At 43.6% G+C, this 20,577-nt stretch overlaps 1 protein-coding gene across 9 annotated transcripts in view; it reads right to left on the reverse strand.

Moving 5' to 3' along the window:
- Prdm2 (PR/SET domain 2) overlaps nt 1-2,531 on the reverse strand; it is a 128,906-nt gene extending 126,375 nt beyond the window's left edge. For 3 of the 9 annotated variants that reach the window (XM_020187991.2, XM_020188042.2, XM_074081299.1), the window contains exon 1: nt 2,105-2,175. The gene's annotated coding sequence lies outside the window, so the exon portion shown is untranslated. Of the gene's footprint in view, nt 1-2,104; nt 2,205-2,382 lie in introns of those variants that run through there. The other 6 variants (XM_020188090.2, XM_074081301.1, XM_074081303.1 and 3 more) reach the window with 5 other exon arrangements.
- Between the last annotated feature and the right edge of the window lie 18,046 nt (nt 2,532-20,577).

Here is a 20,577-nt window from a genome sequence, read left to right on the forward strand (position 1 = left end):
AAATTCCTAACAGAAAAAAAAGCCTACAAATTTTATTAAGAAGAAAACCTCAGAAACCTAACAGATCAATCTGCAATTGATTGATAAATTATGACTCATCCACTATTAGACAGCCATTAACTATCACATTAAGAACAGTTAATGCCATGGATACAGGCTCTCATGTCCTAAGCAAAGACAGGTTACAATCAATATACACTATATAATTTCAACCCTCTATAAAATACAAATACATGGAAGTGAAAACATTCTATAAACAAACATGTGAGTAAAGAACTACACACATTAGCTAGCCTCGCAAGCATGAGGCCCTGAGTTCAAGCCTCAGTTCACCAAATAAATAAATAAATAAAAGAAACACACAGGTACACTAGGAGAGACAGATTTGGCAAGATGTTTACAACGGTTATCTGAAAAGGGAAAATTTTATTCCTTCTTTGTGCTTTTGTTTTTCTATCTTCCAACTGTTCTACAGTGAGAATATTTTGTTATGTTTTATACTTCCAAAACTAATAAATTATTACAAGTAGGCCCTATTATTTCAAGCACTGTGTATGAAATAAGAACAAACCTGAATGAATGGACCAGGAGAAACCATCTTCCACAAAAGCAAACATTTATTGCACATTCACATGTTGTACTTAGCACTTCCCGAAGTATCTTAAATGTACTAACTCGCTTAGATCAAACCAAAGATGAGGGGGGGATGAAATGAGCCCTGAATTTAGACCATGCATAGGAGCACTGGCTCAGAAAATGAATGCCCATTTCTGTCTCTTAAGCTTGAAATGAAGGGATTTAATAAAAAGGATCTTTAAAGTTCTCAAGGCTAACCCAAGATGTCACATGGAAAAGGATTGGGCCAAGGTAAAGTGTTTGGAAGAAAGCCTCGCGTGACAAGGCAGCTGGATGCTATCTCAAAACCAGAGAGACCTGCTTACTAAAAAATAAATAAGCAAAAACCACTATTATGTCTATCATTTCCTCCTCTTTAATATCTGTACCCACATGTTACAAGGGGTGGGGAAGATTGCATGTTGTAATACAAACACGGACACAGCTGATCAAAATGACATGAAGCCTGTGTTACTGTAGGTAGAAGAGCCACTGAAAGGTTTGTCGTGTTCACTTTCAAAAATAAACCTGAACAAAACAAAACCCTGACGATATATTTTAGTCGTGTTTGGGGGGCAATCACTGTTCCTGGGACATTTCAAGTCTGATTAAATGGCTCTAAGGACAAGTTACTGAGATCCAGCAAAAGGCGACCCACGTCTCGGATACACCCCAAACCTCAATACAACATTAACTGCAGGGCGAAGGGTGCCAGGAATCCCATTTTCTCGGGGGAAATTCCAGCTGCGTAGTAGTTCGGGGAATTGGGGTTTCCCGGTTAGTGGGGGGATGTCCCCAAGGGCCCCAGCCTGACACAAGGGTCCCGGCTGGCTGGTCAGCGGCTCACGCGTGGGTCGGGGGAAACGCAGAGGGTTGGGGAACAACTGATCTGTTGGGTTGACTTCGTGTCTCACGGCCACCCTAAGAAGCAGGTGGCTTCAGCGACAAAACCTATCCTATACAGAGGGGTGCATGTCTGTCACACGCACGCACACGCACACCAGTGGGTCTACCGGAAACAATTTCCAGGCTCCGACCACACAAAAACTATTTAGAAAACACAAAGACGCAAGACACGAAACAAACTAAGGAGCAGGTGCGCAAGACACCCTCACTTGTCACACAAAAGGGAGGAGCGCAGCGACTTGACAATCGGGACGGCCCCGGAGCCCACGTGGGGTCCCCGGTGGCCCCGCAGCCGTGCGCACTCGGCCCGCCGCACCGCCACAAAGCGAACCCCAAACTTCGCCGCGGGGACCCCAAGGCCGGTGGGAAGGACCCGCCCTCGCCGCGGGGCCACCGGCTCCGGCTCAGGGGCCCAAGCCTCTCTCCGGGGTCCCCGTCCGCCCGTCGCGCCCGAGACCTCGAGGGGGGCGCGTCGCCGGCCCGGCCGGCCCTGTCCCCTCCTGCCCGGCCGTCGCCGTCGCCACGTTTCTCCCCCGCACGGACCGAAGTCCCGACCCCGAGGCCGCCCGCCCCGCACCCTTACCAGCGCCAGCACCTCAGCGCGCCGAGAGCCGCCGCCGCCTCCGCTCCACCCGCTCCGGCGCCCGCGGCCGCGCCGCCGCCATCTTGGCTCCGGTCGGAAGTGACGTCGAGCGGCGGCGCGGTCCCCGCGACCCCGGCCTGCGACCCCGCGCCCTGCCCGACGCCACCGCGCGCGGCGGCCCCCACGGGCGGTGCGGGTCCTGCTGTCCCTGTCGCCCGGTACCGCCGACCCTAGGGCGGAACCTCGGAGACGCGCTCCCGGGCCGGGCCGTGACCCACCCAGAGCTGTGGTCCTGCGGCTCAGAGTCACAAAGAATCCACGGCGTTACAGCGGGCGTGGGCAGAGGGAGGGACAGGGTCCGTCGGGAGGGTAGCAGGCCGGCGTAGCCTCCCCGAAGCCGATGAGCCTCCAGGAAGGCACGTGCAGCCCGGTGGCTTTGTTGGAGCATTTGCCTGCTGCCCACGTGGCCTCGCCCTGTTCCAGGGGTGAGCATCGACCTTGACCTTGACCTCGTGAAATGCGCTATTTACAGAGCCAGCAGATAGACCATCTGCACAACCCTGACGACGACGAGGGGACGTGAACTAGGTTGAACTGGAGATGGCTCCTAGACATCCGAGGAGAGGTGGACGTTGGGAGTTGTCCCTTGTAGATGTGTCTGAAGCCATGAGCACAAGATAAAGTTATTGAAGTCAAGAGAAATCTAAATGGAGTAGGTGCAAGGGTGCCTCGTAAACTTTGGAAAGATTGGAGGAGCTTATTTACGTAGGAGGGTTTCATCTAAGAAAACGTGTGGCACCAGCATAGATTGTGTTAGAATCTTACTGTAGCTGGGCACTGGTGGCTCACTCCTGTAATCCCAGCTACTAAGGAAGCAGAGACCAGGATGATCGCGGTTCAAAGCCAGCCTGAGCAAATAATTCGAGAGACCTTATGTTGAAAAAACCATCACAAAAAAGGGCAGGTGGAGTGGCTCAAGGTGAAGGTCCTGAGTTCAAACTGCACTGCAAAAAAAAAAAAAAAAAAAAACTTACTGTAAAAGGCTCACACTGTTGCTGATGACCTGCCAAACAAATGAAAATAACTTCATCAGTAAATGTTACCAAGGCTTTAAAATATGACATGGTCAGCACAAAGCCTAAGAAAACAGCAAATCAAACCTGGAAAGTTTACTTCTTCAGCTATTCAAGGAAAGGAGTGTACATCTGGGAAATACTGGCAAACATATCTGTAAAGTAGAATGCTGTCGTGACATCTGTGAAGTAGGCTGCCATCAGACTTGCATCCTTTACCTAGATTAATGCCTTTCAGCTTGATCCCTGCGTCAAAATCGCCTGAAGAATCAACCAAGAACAAAAAAAGAGACCCCACCATTCTATCCACCACCAAAAAGCACTGACACACAAATTGACATTTTTCAAAGAAAAACTATATGTCACCTAGCATTCAATAGACTGCAAAACAAAATAGAAGAATGTCAAGTTAGAGGTGACATGGTGAGCCAAAATATAAACAAGACAACATCATGCAAGAAGAGGTTGACACCAGTCAGTGACTGTGCTTCCTGTTGCTAATCTGAAATGACTCCATGGATTTGTTTCCTGGGGCTGCTATTACATATTTGATGGCTAAAGACAACAGAAAGTTATTCACTTACATTGTGGACCCTGGAAGTCCAAAATCTGTATCAGTGGGCTAAAATCAAGGTGTGAGCAGGGCCACGCTCCCTCTGGAGGTTCTGGAGAAATTTGTTCCTTCTGGATTCCAGCTTCTGGTGGCTGCCAGCATGCCTTGGTTTGTGGCCACACCACTCCAGTTTTCAAGATGAGAATCTTCCAGTCTCTCTGTTCCATGTTTACATCGCCTTCCCTGTGTCAATTTTCCCTCTGCCCTCCCTGTCATTGCATTTAGAACTCACCGAGATAATCCAGGATAATCTCACATTTAAAAACCCTTTCCATCTGAGGTGACATTTGAAAAGCCAGAGGATCCAGATGTGGTTATATGTCTGGGAACCATCACTTGCCTGCTACACTGACTGAGGTGCCCCTCTGCATTCATCAGCTATCATGTATAGTTCATCTGTGTATTTTGCTTGAACGTATTTCTGTTGTTCAACCTGTGTGACTTCTCAGGGTGAATAATTATACTCTTTATATTTTATCTATTTAATCCAAAAAAGTCAAAGAACTGTCAAGAACGCAATGTAATTTGATGGGTGATTGTTATCTTGTGGTATGCTTAATACTACTTTCATGTCTTTAAAATGGTGAAGTGTATTGCTGAAGGATGAGGGGAGAATTTGAGACATTTCATAACATGGGCTGTTTCTGTATTAGGGGATGGAAGTAGAAAATGTGCTCTTAGGGGCTGGTGGAGTGGCTCAAGTGGTAGAGCACCTGCCTAGCAAGTATGAAGCCCTGAGTTCAAACTCCAGTACCACTATATATGTATGTGTATTATGTATACATCACACATATATATGTACTCTTTGTCCAAATCTCTAACATGAGTGAAACTCTGGGCTGTAGGTCACCTAGTCCAGCTCTGGTCAGTTTTGTGCCTTAGCAAGGCAGTGCTGTTATAAAGCAGGTGATCATCATTCACCACAGCCTCCCAGGACCCAGAGCAGTGTCTGCTATGTAGCAAACACTAAATAGATACTTTTTAATAGGGAAAAAAAGTCTTCTCACTGGACAAATATGTGTAGACCAGACATTGTAGTTACAAAACAGCATATGGTTGTAATTGGAACCACAGCAACACCTACAAGCATTGTTCCTAAAGATATTAAAGAGTTTACAACCCAGATTAAAGAAATTACGGTACGTTGCCAATGAGCATGTAAGTGGACTTAAAGCTCCCCATGTGAAAACAGTACTTACTCTCTGATGGATCTGTTCTCCATGTTCTGCGTGGGTTACCTCATTTATCGTCATGACAACCCTGAGTGATGGACGCTATTCTCATGTACAGCTCAGGAGACTATGGCCAGGAGGGCTGAAAGAACTCACCTCTCTAGGACAAGGCTTTGAACTTGACAGTTCAGCTCCCTAGTAAGTAACCCTAAGCAAGCCCCTCACCCTTGGCACTCACAGAGGTGAGTTTGTCACACACCTGAGGGCTGGTTCAGGAGCCAGGATAGGCAACTGTGCTATATACACGCTCTCAACTGGTCATTCCTCCTCTGAGGTACTCGATACTCAGAGTAGGTTTTACAAAATATTTTTTAATATCTACATAAAGATGCCATTCTAAATACCCTGGGTTGTCAAGCAAGAATATCTTTTAAAAGATCTTAGGATGGCCAAAGGAAGAGGACCCAGTGTCTCAGAGAGATGGCATCAAATGAACTCACCTTTTTTTCAGGTAACATGAGATTTTTTTTTTTTTAAACTGAGTCACTTTTCACTTAACCTTTTTTTTTTCCTGACAGTACTGAGGATTGAATTCACTCTACCACTTAAGGCATGCCCCCCAGGCCTCAAGGCCCCTTTTCTCATGACTAAATCTTTTTCAACAAGATCCAGCATCTCTCTAGGTTTAATCACCTCCCTGTTTTCACCTCCCCATCCCTATGCCACCTTCCCACCCACCATCTCTGTGCCATGTCACATACTCAAGCAAGGACTGACATCTGAGCAATCACACAAACAATCAAAAGATGTGAAACTTGTACTCTGGGCTCTGAGTAGATAGGAACAAATAAAGTTAAAAGACAGAAACTCTGGAGATGGAAGAAACATCATATTATGTCAGAGTCACTCTGGGCTGCGGGAGGTCATCTTACTGAGCACGTAGCCTGTATCAGATACTATGTCCTTGTATCATCGGCTCAACAGCCACAGATGAAGACATGGAAGCTGAGAATGCTGAGAGACTCCGCTGGTCACAGAGGCAGAGTCGAGGACTCTGTGATGTGTCTACTGTTCACACTGCATCTAGCCACCAAGATGCTCTCAGCCACTGGGGACAAACATGTGGCCCCTGTGCTGGGAGAACGCAGGGTCCAATAGAAGAGACTGAATTTGTAAAAGCAGTGTAGAGCAGAGTAGGCAGGAACAGCACCCTCGTGTTCCCAACACACTCTGCACACACTTCTTTTTAAAAAAAAAAAAAAAAGTATTTTTAAAAAGAAGAGAAGACCAAATCCCAAATGCCAAAATTTCTAACCAAATCCACAGCCCCAAGATAACTTAATTCCATTCTATAAGAAAACCCAGAACACTGATTCTAGACTTTTCCACTGCAATGCTTATGTCACATTTTTTTTTAGAAGCAAGCATGTTAATAAATCAGTTAAAAGGCCCAGCCCTTCCCACACACGTGTCCCTAAGTAGCAGCGTTGGCTGCTTGCTCAGAAGTGCCAGTGTGACAAGCTCAAAGGCCCATGCAGTTTGTTCCATTGAACACAAAAGGAAGTTTCAGCCTCTATCTTCCTCGAAGGCAGAATTAATTCACTAACACATCACCATGAGGGCATGAATAAAACATACAAGTGGGCAACAAAGACATAAAGTGAGAATATTTTCAGCAGAAAATGGCAGCTGCGTGAGAAGGAATGGAAGATAAATCAGGTGCAGAAATACGCAGGCTGCTCCATGGTGGGGACACCAGAGCCAGGATTGCTTCTCAGATTAGAAGCTGCTGCATGTCACTTTTGAGGAGGGGCTACAGATGGGATGACCCATCCACCCACCCAGTCACTTCTTACTCGTCCCTTTTGTTGCACAGGAGCCCTGCTTTTCTGCAAAGATGCTGTTTTCAGAATCCACATTCTTGAAATGTGTGGTCACTTTTCTTCACCTTGGTTTGTTTGGTTTTTTTGTTTTTGTTTTTTTTGCCTGGGATTGGCTCATCACCCCTTCTGTCCTGTGTTTGCATTTGCTTTTATAGAGGCCAGCTTTGGGATGTACTATTTTCCTGGGGCTGCCATAACAAAATACAGTATCACAAACTTTTTGGTTTAAAACAATAGAAATTTAGCTGGCAGAGTGGCTCAAGAGGTAAGAGCACCTACCTAGCAAGTGTGAGGCCTTGACTTTAAACCCCAGTGCTGCCAAAAAATAAATAAAAATACTTATAAAACAATAGAAATGTATTCTCTCACAGTGCGGCAGGGGCAGCAAGGGCTCTGGGGAGAATCTGCCTCCCGCTCAACTTCAGGTGTTGGCCTTGGCATTGGTGGACTTGGGGATACATCATTCCAACTGCCTCTGTCTTCCCATGGCCTTGTAAGAATAGCAGCTGTCAAATCTAAGGCCCATTCTAGAAAAGGATGACCTCAACTAATTGTACCTGCAAAGATGCACCAAATAGGGCCACACTGCGAGGTTCTGGTGGGCATGGATTTGGGGGGACACTATCTCACCCAGAACAGCTTCATTTCTCCATTGTAGGAATTCCAATATAACCTCCTTCAGCAATTGCTGAATTGTCCCTCTGCAGCTGACTCCTGAATGTGTCCATCTGAAGTCCCAAACTCTAAGCTCTTGAGACTGAAAACACAGTCGTGTAATGGCTCCATTACCTAACTGGTGACAGGCACACGTCCTTCTCAATCAATACTGTTGATTAATAAAGACTAGTACACTTTTATAATTTTGATATCTCTGGAATAGAAACACATTAGCCACTGTCAAGCAAAAGCTTGGACTGAGGATGTAGCTTAGCAATAGAGTGCTTGCTTGTATGTATGAGGTCCAGGGTTCGATCCCCAGCACTTCAGTAAGTTCACCTTGAATTCATTTTTCTTCCCATTTAATCCATTTCCCTCCTCCACCCTCCCAAAGGACTTAAACTCTGCTGTTATCACAAGATTCTAGGGCTAACACACTAAATTTGAGGGCTCACGTTTTATCTAAAATAATATTGGTTCTATTATTTAAAAAGTATAAAGATTCTTGGGCTAATGATAGAAATAATTCCAAAGCTTTGCAAACAGGATTCGAAAGCATGACATTTCTTTGTCACAGAGATCAAATAAACAACATAAGACAATGACACCGGTGTTACAGCCAAGGCAACACCTACCAATACCTGCCAAGGATGAGACACCTGAGCCAGGTTCAAAGCGTCATAACCAACCTAAGTGAGTCTCTAGTCAAAACCTACCCATTGGCCAAGCTATGATTACATATAGGTCAATGGTTCTCAACTGGGGTGAGATTTTGCCCCAACGGGGACATTTTACAATCGCCAAAAACATCTGGAGCTGCCATGATGACTGGATGAAGAGCACTACTAGCTTACCGTGAGTCAAGTCAGGGAAGTTGTCACCCAACCTGTGCACAGGACGGCCCTCATCCATAGCTGTGGATTATTCCCCATCTGATTTTCCAATCTCACCATCAGCTCAATTGGAAAATGAGGCAGGTACTCATTAGGGAAAAAAGAATATTTGTCCACTTTTCTGTCACCTTCCCTTCCCATGAGCTTTTCAAAAATTTTGTTCTTAATTGCTCTACCCCCTATGGAATTTTAATATCATAGATATATTGTTGGTCTGTTTACATACTGTATGAATATTTGTGCTTTACACAGTGGTGAAATACTATCGATATAGTTATTAGAAAATAAGAAAATATTTTAGCGGGGAATAAGCTAATTTTACATGTAAAATTATAAAGGGTTTTTTTAAAAAAATTGTCAGAGCTCAGGGTATGGTCCAGTGGTAGAGTGCATGCTTAGCAATTCATGAGGCTCTACGTTTAATCCTTAGCACCGCCCCCAAAGAATTATGGTATAAACTGGACATGGCAGTACTCACCTGTAATCTCAGGTACTATGGAGGCTGAGAGGATGGCTGAAGCCTAGGACAATGTAGTGAGACACCTTTTCAGCAAAAAAAAAATTGTAGTTAAAAGATATCTGATGTCAGAGCTGCTGAAGTGGCTCAACAGGTAGAATGTGTATCTAGAAAGTGTGGGGCTCTGAGTTCAAACCCCAGTATTGCAAAAGAAACAGAGAGAGAGAGAGAGAGAGAGAGAGAGAGAGAGAGAGAGGAAAGGAAAGTGAGAGGACAGGAGAGGAAAGGAGAGAGGAAGGAAGGAAGGAAGGAAGGAAGGAAGGAAGGAAGGAAGGAGGGAGGGGAAGGAAGGAGGGAGGAGGGAGAGAAGGAGGAAGAAAGATAGGAAAGAAGGAAGATAGGAAGGAATGAAGGAAGAGGAAAGAAAAAGAAATGAGAGAAAGAAAGAAAGAAAAAGAAAAAAGAAAGAAGGAAAAAGAAATTAAGAAAAGATATCTAATGTCAAATTTACAATCATCTAAACCATTTTAAGGTACAGTTTGGTGTTGTTCAGCACACTCACACTGTAACCATCATAGCCATCCATCTCCAGAACTCTTTTTTATCTTATAAAACTGAGACCCTGTGCCCATTAAAGAATGGTTCCCCCACTCCCTTCTCCTTACAGTCTCTAGCAACCATTCTTCTTCTGTCTTTATAAATTTGACTGCTCTTGGTATACCATATAAGCAGAATCATACAGTATTACTCTTTGTGACTGGTTCATCCGTGGTGTAACGTGTCAGAATTTATTTTGTTTTTAAGGCTGAATAATATTCCACTGCATGTACATACTATATTTTGTGTAGTCATTCATCTGTCTGTGGACACTGGGTTGCTAACAATCTTTTAACTGTTGAGAATACTTCCGTTATGAATGTGGGCTTGCAAATATCTCTTTGAGATCCTGCTTTCAGTTCTTTTGGGTCTATACTCAGAAGTGAAATTCCTGATAATTCTAGTTTGAATTTCTTGAGGAACTGCCATGCTGTTTTCTATGGTGACAACATCATTTTTCCATTCCCACCAATACTGTACAAGTATTTCAATTTCTCCACATCCTCAACAACACCTGTTTTCTGTTGTTTTTTCAAGTGGCCATATTGATGGGTATGAGATGATGTCTCACTGTGGGTTTGATTTGCATTTCCCTACTGATTAGTGATAGGGTTCATTACTTTTTCCTCACTTTGACAGAACACTTGACATAACTTGAGGGAAATTTTATTTCACAGTTTCAGTCCATCATGGTTGGGAGTGTGTGGTGGAGAAGAGCAGCTTACATCATGGTGGCCAGGAAGCAGAGACAAAATGCCTGTGCTCACATGCTTTCTCCTGCTTTCCTTATTATTCCAGCCTCATGGCGGATTTTGCCCCCTTTGTTAATCCTCTCTGGAACCACCCTCACAGACACACCCAGAAGTGTGCTTTACTAATCTTCTGAGCATCTCTCAATCCACTAGCTGGCAGTCAAGATTAACCATCACAAGTCCACTTCTTGTCAACTTGACACCCAAACACCATATATTCCATTATATTAAACCATATGTCCCATTCCTGGCACTGGCAAGGCTCCTGTGCATCCTATAATACAAAATGCACTCAGTCCATCTCAAAAAGTCTCCATAGTCTTAAGCGTTCGAACATTGCTCAAAAGCCTAAGTCCACAGTTTCCTTTAAGACTCAAGGAAAACTCTTAGCTATGAGCTCCTGTAAAATCAAAAAGGAAATTACATACTTCTAATATACAATGTACAGAGAAAACATCCCCATTCCAGAGAAGAGGGATGGGGCATAGAAAGGAGAGTTGGGACCAAAGCAAGACTAAAATCCAGCAGGGCAAACATTAAATCTTATAACTCTGTCTGGCATCCAGAGAACATAGTGGCTTGATGTGAATTCCAAAGGGTTTTGTCAGGCCCGTCCCTATGGCCTTACTATCTATAAGCTCGTGTGGCCTCTTTCTTGGGCTGAATGCATTCATTACCTGTGGCTTTTTTTTTTTTTTTTTGACAGACACTTACATTCCCAGTGTCTCTAATTTCTTTGGGTCTCTATTGTATCTTCAGCTTATCTCTCAAGTTTCATGCATCACTCTCTCAAGGGGCTGGTCCCAGGGACCCTGACTCTGCTGTGTATTGCCTAGTCTCCAAGGCTTTCCTTTGAAATCTAAATGGAAGCTTCCATGACCCCACAACTTTTGCATTCTACATGCCTGCAAAACCATCATATGGATGATGCCAAGATCGGCCACTACCTTAAAGAGTAGCTGGGTTCCCTGGACCATTACTATAGGGGTCTCTGGGTGACTGAGCATGGTCAAATGAATCCTGGGTAAATTGCTTCCTAAGTGGTCCCCATGCCAGCAGGGTATCCTGGTAGCTCTGTCTTCAACCCTTGAGGCTGCAATCAATGACGTCTAGCTGATTCCTGAGATGGCCTCAAGGCATCTTTCCTATTGCCCCAGTGCAAAGTAATCAGCTTCTTTTTAATAGTACAAATCTCTTTAGGAACTATGTCTTCCTTAGCCTCAACTAAAATGTGTTCATTTTCTGAATAAACTTCACATTTTTCAAATCTTTCCACTTACTTTTTGCTTTCAGTTATCACCATAATTCTGGCTAAAAGTGTCCGACAATAACCATGCCACAGTCTGAAGACTGAGATGATTTGAAATCTGTTCCACTAGATTAACTAGTCCATTACTTTTAAACTCAGCCTCACTTTAAGTCTCAGGTCATGGACAAAATGGCAGCAAGTTCTTTGCCAGAATGTAACATGCATGGCTTCTGCTCTAATTCCCAAGAGTCCTCATTTCCTTCTGAGACCTCATGAGCACAGTCTTTACTGTATGCATTTCTATAGGTATCCTGGTGGCCTAAGCTCTCACCAGAATCACCCATTGAGCTCTATTTGCAGCATCCTAGACTTTCTCTAACGTGTTCTCTAAATTTTCCAAACTCATCCTGACCCATGTTGTCTGGAATACTTACAGCAATGGCCCCACTCTCTGGTATCATTTTTTTGTTTTAGTCAGACTTTTTGTCATTGTAACACAGACTTGAGAGAAATGATGAACAGGAGGAAGGATTTATTGTGGCTCCTGGTTTCAGAGTTTTAGTCTTTCATGGCAGAGCACAGCAGCTCACATCATGATGGCCAGAAAGGAGAGAGAGAGAGAGAGAGAGAGGAGGGAGGGAGGGAGGGAGAGAGAGAGAGAGAGAGAGAGAGAGAAAGAGAGAGAGAGAGAGAAAGAGAGAGAGGGAGAGCCACATTCACTTAATCCTCTCTGGAAGCACCCTCACAGACACACCCAAAGGCATACTTTACTAATCTCCTGGGTATCTCTCAATCTGATCCAGCTGGCTATCAAGATTAGCCACCACAGTGCTGTTGATGGTCTTCTCATATGCTTATTTGTGTATTCATTGGAGTAATGGCTATTTGAATCCCTTGCCCATTTTGGGTTTTCTCACAGTATTGGGGTTTGAACTGATGGCCTCATGCTTGTTAGGCAGGTACTCTTCTGTGGCAGGGTGTTAGGTATTTTTGAGATAGGGTCTCTTTTACTATTTGCCAGAGCTGGCTTTGGACCTCTATCATCCTGATCTCTGCCTCCCAAGTCACTAGGATTACTGTGTGAGCCCCCCATGCTGGGCACTCCTTCTCATTTTTTTTAGTGCTATTTTTTTAGGTGGGCTAGAGGATTGAACACAGGACTTCATGCTTATAAAGCAGGCACTCTACTACTTGAGCCACACCTCCAGCATCCACAGGCTCATTTTTTAATTGGGTTGCTTGTTGTTGTTGAGTTAAAGGGGACTTTATATATTATGGATATTAACTTCCTATCAGACATGTAATTTGCAAATATTTTCTCCCATTCTATGGGAGAGGTTTTCTCTCTGGTGATGTCCCTTTGATGAACAGATTTTAGTTTTGATGCACTTCATTGTTTCTATCTTTCTTTTCTTGCCTGTGATTTTGGTGTTAGAACCAAGAAATCATTGCCAAACTCAATGCTATGATGTTTAAGAGTTTCATCTGTTTAGCTTTCATGTTCAGGTGTTTGATATATTTTGAGTTAGTTTTTGTACATGGAGTCGGGTAAGAGTTCAACTCCATTCTTTTGCACGCGGCTATTCCATTTTTCCAACTCATTTGTTAAAGGTAGTCTTTTCCTATTGCATGGTCATTTGTTTTGACCATATATGGAAGGGCTTATCAGCAGTTTTTAAATGCAAATTTAGTTCCTGTATTTCTTTTTAAACTATCTGTATTTTAAACTATCTGCCTCAGCCTTTGAAAAGGTTTTGGTGTTTAGTTTTATTGCTAAGATTTGTGCCCTTCAAGGGCCAATTTTTCTGCCATTTTGAGAGTTATTTAATCAATAACATGTGATTGCTGAGGACGTAACTCAGAGGTAGACTCTGTGTTTAGCATGTGAGAAGCCCTGGGTTTGATTTCTAGCTCCAAAAAAATGAATGAAAGGAATTGTGATTAACAAAGAAAGGGTTGATTTAAGATTTAATACACTAGTCAAAAAAGAGGCCAGGCATTATGGCTCACACCTATAATCCCAGTTGCCTGGGAAGTGGAGATCAGGAAGATCATGGTCCCAGGCTAGCTTGGACAAAGTTATTCAGACACCCAACTTAATCAAGAAGCTGTTGTGCTGTCATCCCAGTTACACTGAAAGTGGAGGTAGGAGAATCACAGTCCAGGCTAGCCCTGGACAAAAAACAAGAAACCCTACCTGAATTTAAAAAAAAAAAAGGAGGGGGGGCAGGTACCAGGGGCATGGCTCAAATGGTAGACTTCCTGTCTAGTAAGCCTAATGCCCTGAGTTCAAACCCCAGTATTGCCCCCCCAAAAAAGAGGTAATAGTTTGATTACATAATTTTCACAACTTGTTTTAACACTGACTGTTGTTCGAATGAATGGTTTTCCATTATACAATTTATAAGGGCTGTGCTTCAAAGATCCAAAGAGGCAGCAGGCCAATCAACTAACTACACCCCTAAAAATGAGGACACCCAAGCCTCACTTCTTCTACTGTGGTTACCTGATCTAAAAATATCCACACACCCAGGCTCCTTAGAACTGGAGAGTGACTTCACCCTGTCTGGGGGTGTTTATTTCATGAGGCAGTGGAATAAGGACAGGGCTGCAGAGAGCTCAGTATTAGTGACTCTCTTTACGTATTCTCGGGAGAACAATGTCAAAAAATTTACCAGCAAGACTGACACCTCATTACCATCCCCTTCCGCTGTTCAGGATTCCGTCTGCTTTCCAAGAGACAGACAGACCAAAGGAGAGGAAGCAGCACCCCTTGGCTAGAATTTGCAAACTTCCCTTCTTCTGACATGGTTAAAATTAGCAGGTGGCTTTCTCAAGAGATGTTTGTATTCACCACGTGCATCACAACTCACAATACCACTACTGCTTTTTATAGTTGCATGTGATGAAATATTATGACTATAGTTACAGGACAGCAAATAAATATTTTAGCTGGAAATAAGAGGCTGAGGCAGGAAGGGCATGAGTTCAAGGCAAGCCTGGGCTACATGGTAAAACCCTGTCTCAAAACTAAAAAAAATTTATGAACATTTTTGTTTTGAAACTTCTGCCATGTTTCAACAATAACAGCTATTTAAGTAAAAGGCATATGCAAGTCACCTTCTACCATAGATGACATATAGAGAAAAATTCAAAACAAGAAAATAAAAATATTATATAACTTGAGACTTATGTTGTATCTTCTTGAAATGTCACTATGGAATCTACATTTGTAGTTAAACAAGGATTCTTTTCTTCAGTCAAAAAGTCAAAATTCACCAGGTGTCAATAGCTCACGCCTGTAATCCTAGCTACTCAGGAGGCAGAGATCAGGAGGATCGTGGTTCAAAGCCAACCTGGGCAAATAATTCATGAGACCCTATCTCAAAAAACCCTTCACAAAAAGAGGCCGGTGGAGTGGCTTAAGGTGAAGACCCTGAGTTCAAGCCCCAATACCGCACACAAAAAAAGTAAAAATTCACTCCTTTATAACATAAGAAAATATATAAAAATATGCATTTATGTATCACATATTATGCATATCAGATATGTATCATGTAATATAAATATATCATAAAGTCTAATATGAAATAGGCAAATATATTTATCTAATATAAAATTTTATCTATATAAAAAAGTTACTATTCTAAATCAGAGAACAAAAGAACTATCATTTATAAGATTTTTTTTTTTTGAGACAAGATCTCACCATGTAGCCCAGGATGGCTCTAAGTTGTCATCGTCGGTCTCAAACTCCTGAGTGCTAGGATTATAGGCATATGCCACCACACCTGGCCTTATAACATCTTTTTTAATTAAAAAAAAAAGTATTACATATTCTTTCCTGAGTTGAAAGACTAATGAATAATAGAACAAAAGTTGACTTGAAAACAGAAAAAGAAATCTCTATTTGTAATGTATATTTTAACATAATGACTACAATTCTAACCCCAATTCTAATGATCAGAACAGTATGTGTGAGAGATACAGTGGTGCTATAACCAATGATATCACTGATTTCTGTATTGGTAACAGTGATTTAATCCTTTCCAGCTCCACTAAATCTTTTCTGCCAAGATTTCATACCTAAATGTACAAAGGAGGAATCAGTGATGTACTCATTTTTTTTCCTATTCTTCTTGTTCCTATAAAAATAATGACTAACATACATACAAACAGTATGGCAGGGTAAAAATACGTAAAGAAAGCAAAGAGGATAAAAAATGTAAGAGATGACAGGAGTCTTTATACAATATTGTCCTTGTGGCCCAAACAGCATGAGTGTCCTGTACCTAATCTTTAATTGTCCCTAAGCTGGGACAAACCAAAAAAGAGTAGACCAGAGAGAGCCATTCTGCAAGGGGCTGGCATTAAAATAACATCAAGGTTCCCTCAGTTGGGGAAATCAATGGGATATATAAATGAGGAATTGGCTCATGTTTATGGAGGCTGGCAAGCCAAACTCTGCAGCGTGGGCAGAGAACCAGAAAAACCAGAATTTCACCAATGTGAAGGTGGGAAGATCAGAAACCAGGAGGGCTGGTGGTGCAGATGAAGCCTGAGGTAGGCAGTCCTCTGAAGGTTCTCCTGTTCTTTATTCTAGTGAGGACTTCAACTGATGAGAAGAGGCCCACCCACAGTGGGCCTGCTTCACCCAGCATTCACTGATTTAAATGTTGATCTCATCCAGAAATACCTTCCAAGTTGACTTATAAAGAGATACAGTGGTGCTATAACCAATGACACCACTGATGTCTGTATTGGCACTTATGTTTGTAGATAAGGCTGGTTCTTCACAGGTCTATGCCATTTCTCTTGCTGCCTTCTGCTCTTTGTTCTTTTCCTGTGCATATCAGTCTCTGGGGAAAGGTGTGTGGTGGGCACCTGTAGTCCCAGCTACTCGGGAGGCTGAGCTAGGAGGATCACTAGCAACCAAGAGTTTGAGGTCAGCACAGGCAGAAAAAAAAAAAAAAGATTATTCCTATGAACAAGCAAAGACTCTATGAAAGCACAAACAAGCCTGGTCACATTTACACATCTTTTAGTATTTCATGTCTTTACCTGCAGACTATTTCATAGCTTTCGGACAAGTCTTGACATGAGGTCTGGGAGAATTTTTGTTACTGCTTCAGATTTTACAAGACGAACTATTTATTTTAATGTAAGCGTTTTTAAAGGACTTTGCCAATAAATAGAAAGAAATGTATATCTCCTAAAGCACTTTAAACTTCCTAGAGGAAAACACATTCGTGTGTTCCGGCATGTGTGCGTGTGACACGTACAGGGCATTTATTTATAACGACATTGTATCTACAAGCAAAAATAAGAATACAGGTATGATATCATCAAGTGTAACAATATTTTTCCTCTTAAATAACCTTTTTCTCCAGAGTCTTCTACAGGCATGGATCTCATGCCTTCCCTTTGCCCTGTATCCTTCACCTTTCTTGACTGTGCTGTTCATCAGATGAACTGAGCCAGAGTTTGGAAGAATTGTTATAGGTGTCACTAAACTGACACAGTGTCAACATGAGGTCCAATGCGTTCAGACACATTTGTTCATCCAGCACAGATTTATTGAGCCCTGTGCAAGGGGCGACAGATTTGATGAGAGCAGAGAGACTTTGGCCTTCATTGCTTGGGATTTACGATCAGCTGATCAAGGAACAGTGTCCTCCACCTGGAAGTCAAGGCCTTGCCTGCCACCATGTTAACATAAGTCATTGTCAGCTTCATCTGCGTTGATTCTGTCCTTTGTCCCTTGCCCCTGTCACCCTGATTTTTTCTTCCCAGGATGCCCCCCATGTTCAGCTCCTCTCTATTCAAGCCCCCACTCAGCTACCTCTGTGTAAGCCATTGCTGGTCTTGCCCCCTCCCACAGTGGGAGAAATTCCTCCTATCCTGAGCACATCTGTCCTCTTTGACTGTGTCTAGAACTTTCTACTGTATTTGCACACACACACCTATCTCTCTCTAGACTGCTAATGACTTCAGGACAGAGCCCAAGGCAATTGACCCCTGTTACACTACCTGTCACAGCACCGGCCTACACTAGATACTGTATGCAGGACAAATTTGTGAGTGACTTCGGGTAAATTGTTGAGTCTCATTTAGGTGGATTTGAACAGTAAGTTGGAGTGCAGACACCAACATTCCAGTTCTGAAAATATCTTCAGTGACAACTTCTTGTCCTGCTTTCCCTTACATATTAAAGGAACTGATTAACCATATCTTAATCTCACACAGAAGTCAGGAACCCTGACTTTGATCATGAAGGAGGTGGAATATCTTTTTCTGGCTCCTGGACTCAGTTTTCTCCAGAACCAACCAATCTTCAGTAACACGATAGTGAAGTGGCCACCATCAGCCAATCGTTGCTTTTCTCCTGTGATGCAAGCTATTCCTCCCAGGCCCTTTCCCTTGAACCTCAAGTCATCACCTTCTCATATGCTCTTCTGGTCCAACGTCATCATCTTCCACACACCTGTCTCACCTCCCTAACCAGCCTTGATGCTGACACACCCAGACATACCAAGTTACACCTCACACTTTTCCTCAAACCTGTCACGGACTTGCATGACAGTTTCATGAGGGTATTGCTTGTCACAATGTTCCCTCCTTCTGTCCTTCCACCCTTCCTCCCTTCCTCGCTCTTACCTTTCCTTCCTTCCTTCCTTCCTTCCTTTCCTCCCTCCCACCCTTCCTCCCTCCCTCGTTCATTCCTCTCTCTCTCTTTCTCTTTCTTTCTTTCAGCAGTACTGGCTTTTGAATTTAGGGCTTCACACTTACTAGTCACCATCCTTGCTTTCTAAAAATGTCCTCAGCCTCCATGATTCAACTTACTGCCTTCCTGCAGAGCCCTTTCCTGATCTCTGTCAGGAGAGGTCTTTCTTCCATATTCTGGAATGGTAACTTCTTTAAAACACCTTCAGGTTAGCACTAACAGTCCTGTCACTGACCTGTTCTAGTCGGTCCGGGAAGCTGTTAGTTGCAGAAACGTCGGGGTTATGGTTTACTCGCTGTGGGACTATTGAGAGGTGCTTCAGCACCATGGGTCAGCTTCACCTCTGCTCTCAGATAGCCCTGGCTTTGAACCCTCCTCTACCACTCACTAGCTGTGTGACTGCAGGCAAGGCGCTCACCCTATGTAGACAGCACTGATAATATCAAAGCCACGACAACAGACAACAGTGATACTTATCTCAGTGGGAGTTGAGACAATGTGTACTCAGCATGGATCATGGTGTCTGTCACATGGTAGCATGGTGCTAATTCAGCACCATGCTCATTAAACAGGGATACAGCTGGGCCTGGTGCTGCACATCTGCAATCCCAGCACTCTAGAGGCTGGGGCAGGATGATCAGATTAAGACCAGGCTAGGCTGCATATCAACATCCTGCCCCTTTTCCCCCATAAAAGGGATATTATCTATATCTCCTCTGCAACTGCCATAGCAGATGCTCAGATGTGTTTGTGGAGTGAATAACTGAGAGGTGGGATTATGAGTCAGGTGCACTGTAACAGTTGCATCTCCTTGACCGTGGAACAGAACCACTCTCCCTGTGGCATGGTGCCAGACGGAAGTTAGACAGAGTTGAAGCCGAGGCGGATCTTGCCAAGACAAAATAAACAGGTGAAAGTATTGCATCCTTATTGTTTCCCTTGGCATTTCAGAGAGAAAACTATTTTAAAGGTACAGACATTTTGGAAAAAGAAAAGAATTATTATTATCTTTCTTTTTTTTTTGCTGGGTCTGGGGTTTGAACTAAGGGCTTTGCACTTGCAAAGCAAGCACTCTACAGTTTGGCTGAGCCTCAGCTCATTTTGCTCTGCTTATTTTGGAGATGGAGTCTTGTGAACTATTTGCCTAGGCTGACCTTGAACCATGATCCTCCCACTCTCAGCCTCCCAAGTAGCTAGGATTACAGATGTGAGTCACTGGCGCCCTACCACAGTATGATGCTTGAGGGAAGGAACCCTTGAGTTATTCCTGATTGGCTGCTGTGTGACCCCCCCCCATCTGTTTCAAATTTTCTCTCAGCCTCAACTCCTTTAGCCATAAATTGGGGATCAGATTTGATGAGATCCTACATGTAGGTCACTTTACACATCGCCTTAGCCATTATCACTGTTGATATTATGGTAGCTGGCCTGTCATTCCCCTGAGCTAAGCCTGACATCTCTTTACCCCTCACACAGGTTTCTGCTCTAGGATATCAAAAGCTACGTGGGTGCTCTGATTTGGAGATTGGCTTTGGTCAGGAATTCCTGTAGCATTCACTAAGTGCTGCATTTCAGAAACCAGAATGTGAAAATAGAGTGTGTGGCAGTGTGCAGGGACTGGGGGGCCCATCAGACTTGACAGGTTCCAGCAGGTGTGGCAAACCCCAACCCCCGTTCAATTCTTGGCTTCCCTGTGGGAGCCTGCTGTCCATGAAGGAAGAGAAATTATGGGCCAGTTGTATGGCCTCTGCCTGTTGTCCTTGGGAGCTCCAAAACTCACCCTTGAAGATTGTTGTCACCTGAATCAGATGACACCTCCTCCGTGAATCCGACAGGCAAGAGTCCATTCATTCACAGCCATTATTCACTGTCCTATGCTAGCCAGGAGGAACAGGAAGATGAACTGAATGAATGACTTTACTCTCCAGAACAGAAGGAGCAACACTGAGAGAGAAATTGGAAGTCCCTCCTTCTGTCCTTCCTTCCTTCCTCCCTCCCTTGCTCTTATCCTTCCTTCCTTCCTTCCTTCCTTCTTTCCTTCCTTTCTCTTTCTCTCTCTTTCTCTTTCTTTCTTTCAGCAGTACTGGCTTTTGAACTTAGGGCTTCACAGTTACTAGTCACTATCCTTGCTTTCTAAAAATGTCCTCAGTGGTGCTGTTGTTTGTCTCCCTGGCGTCTAGCCCCCCTTTCCTCTTACGTAACAGAAGCCATATTTGTTCTGTATCCTCCTGAAGAAGAAGTCCAGTCCTGGAGGTGAAGGTGGAGGAGGCCAGTCCGGTCATCACGATCCCATTCATTCCTGTACAATTGGTGGAGGAGGCAGAATTCAGTGTGTCACAGTTTTGGAATCAGTTGCTGGACTGAAATTGGCACAGGGTCGCTTATGAAGGCAATTCAAGTGAA

This window comes from Castor canadensis, chromosome 7 (assembly GCF_047511655.1).
Source record: "Castor canadensis chromosome 7, mCasCan1.hap1v2, whole genome shotgun sequence".
NCBI lineage: Eukaryota > Metazoa > Chordata > Mammalia > Rodentia > Castoridae > Castor > Castor canadensis.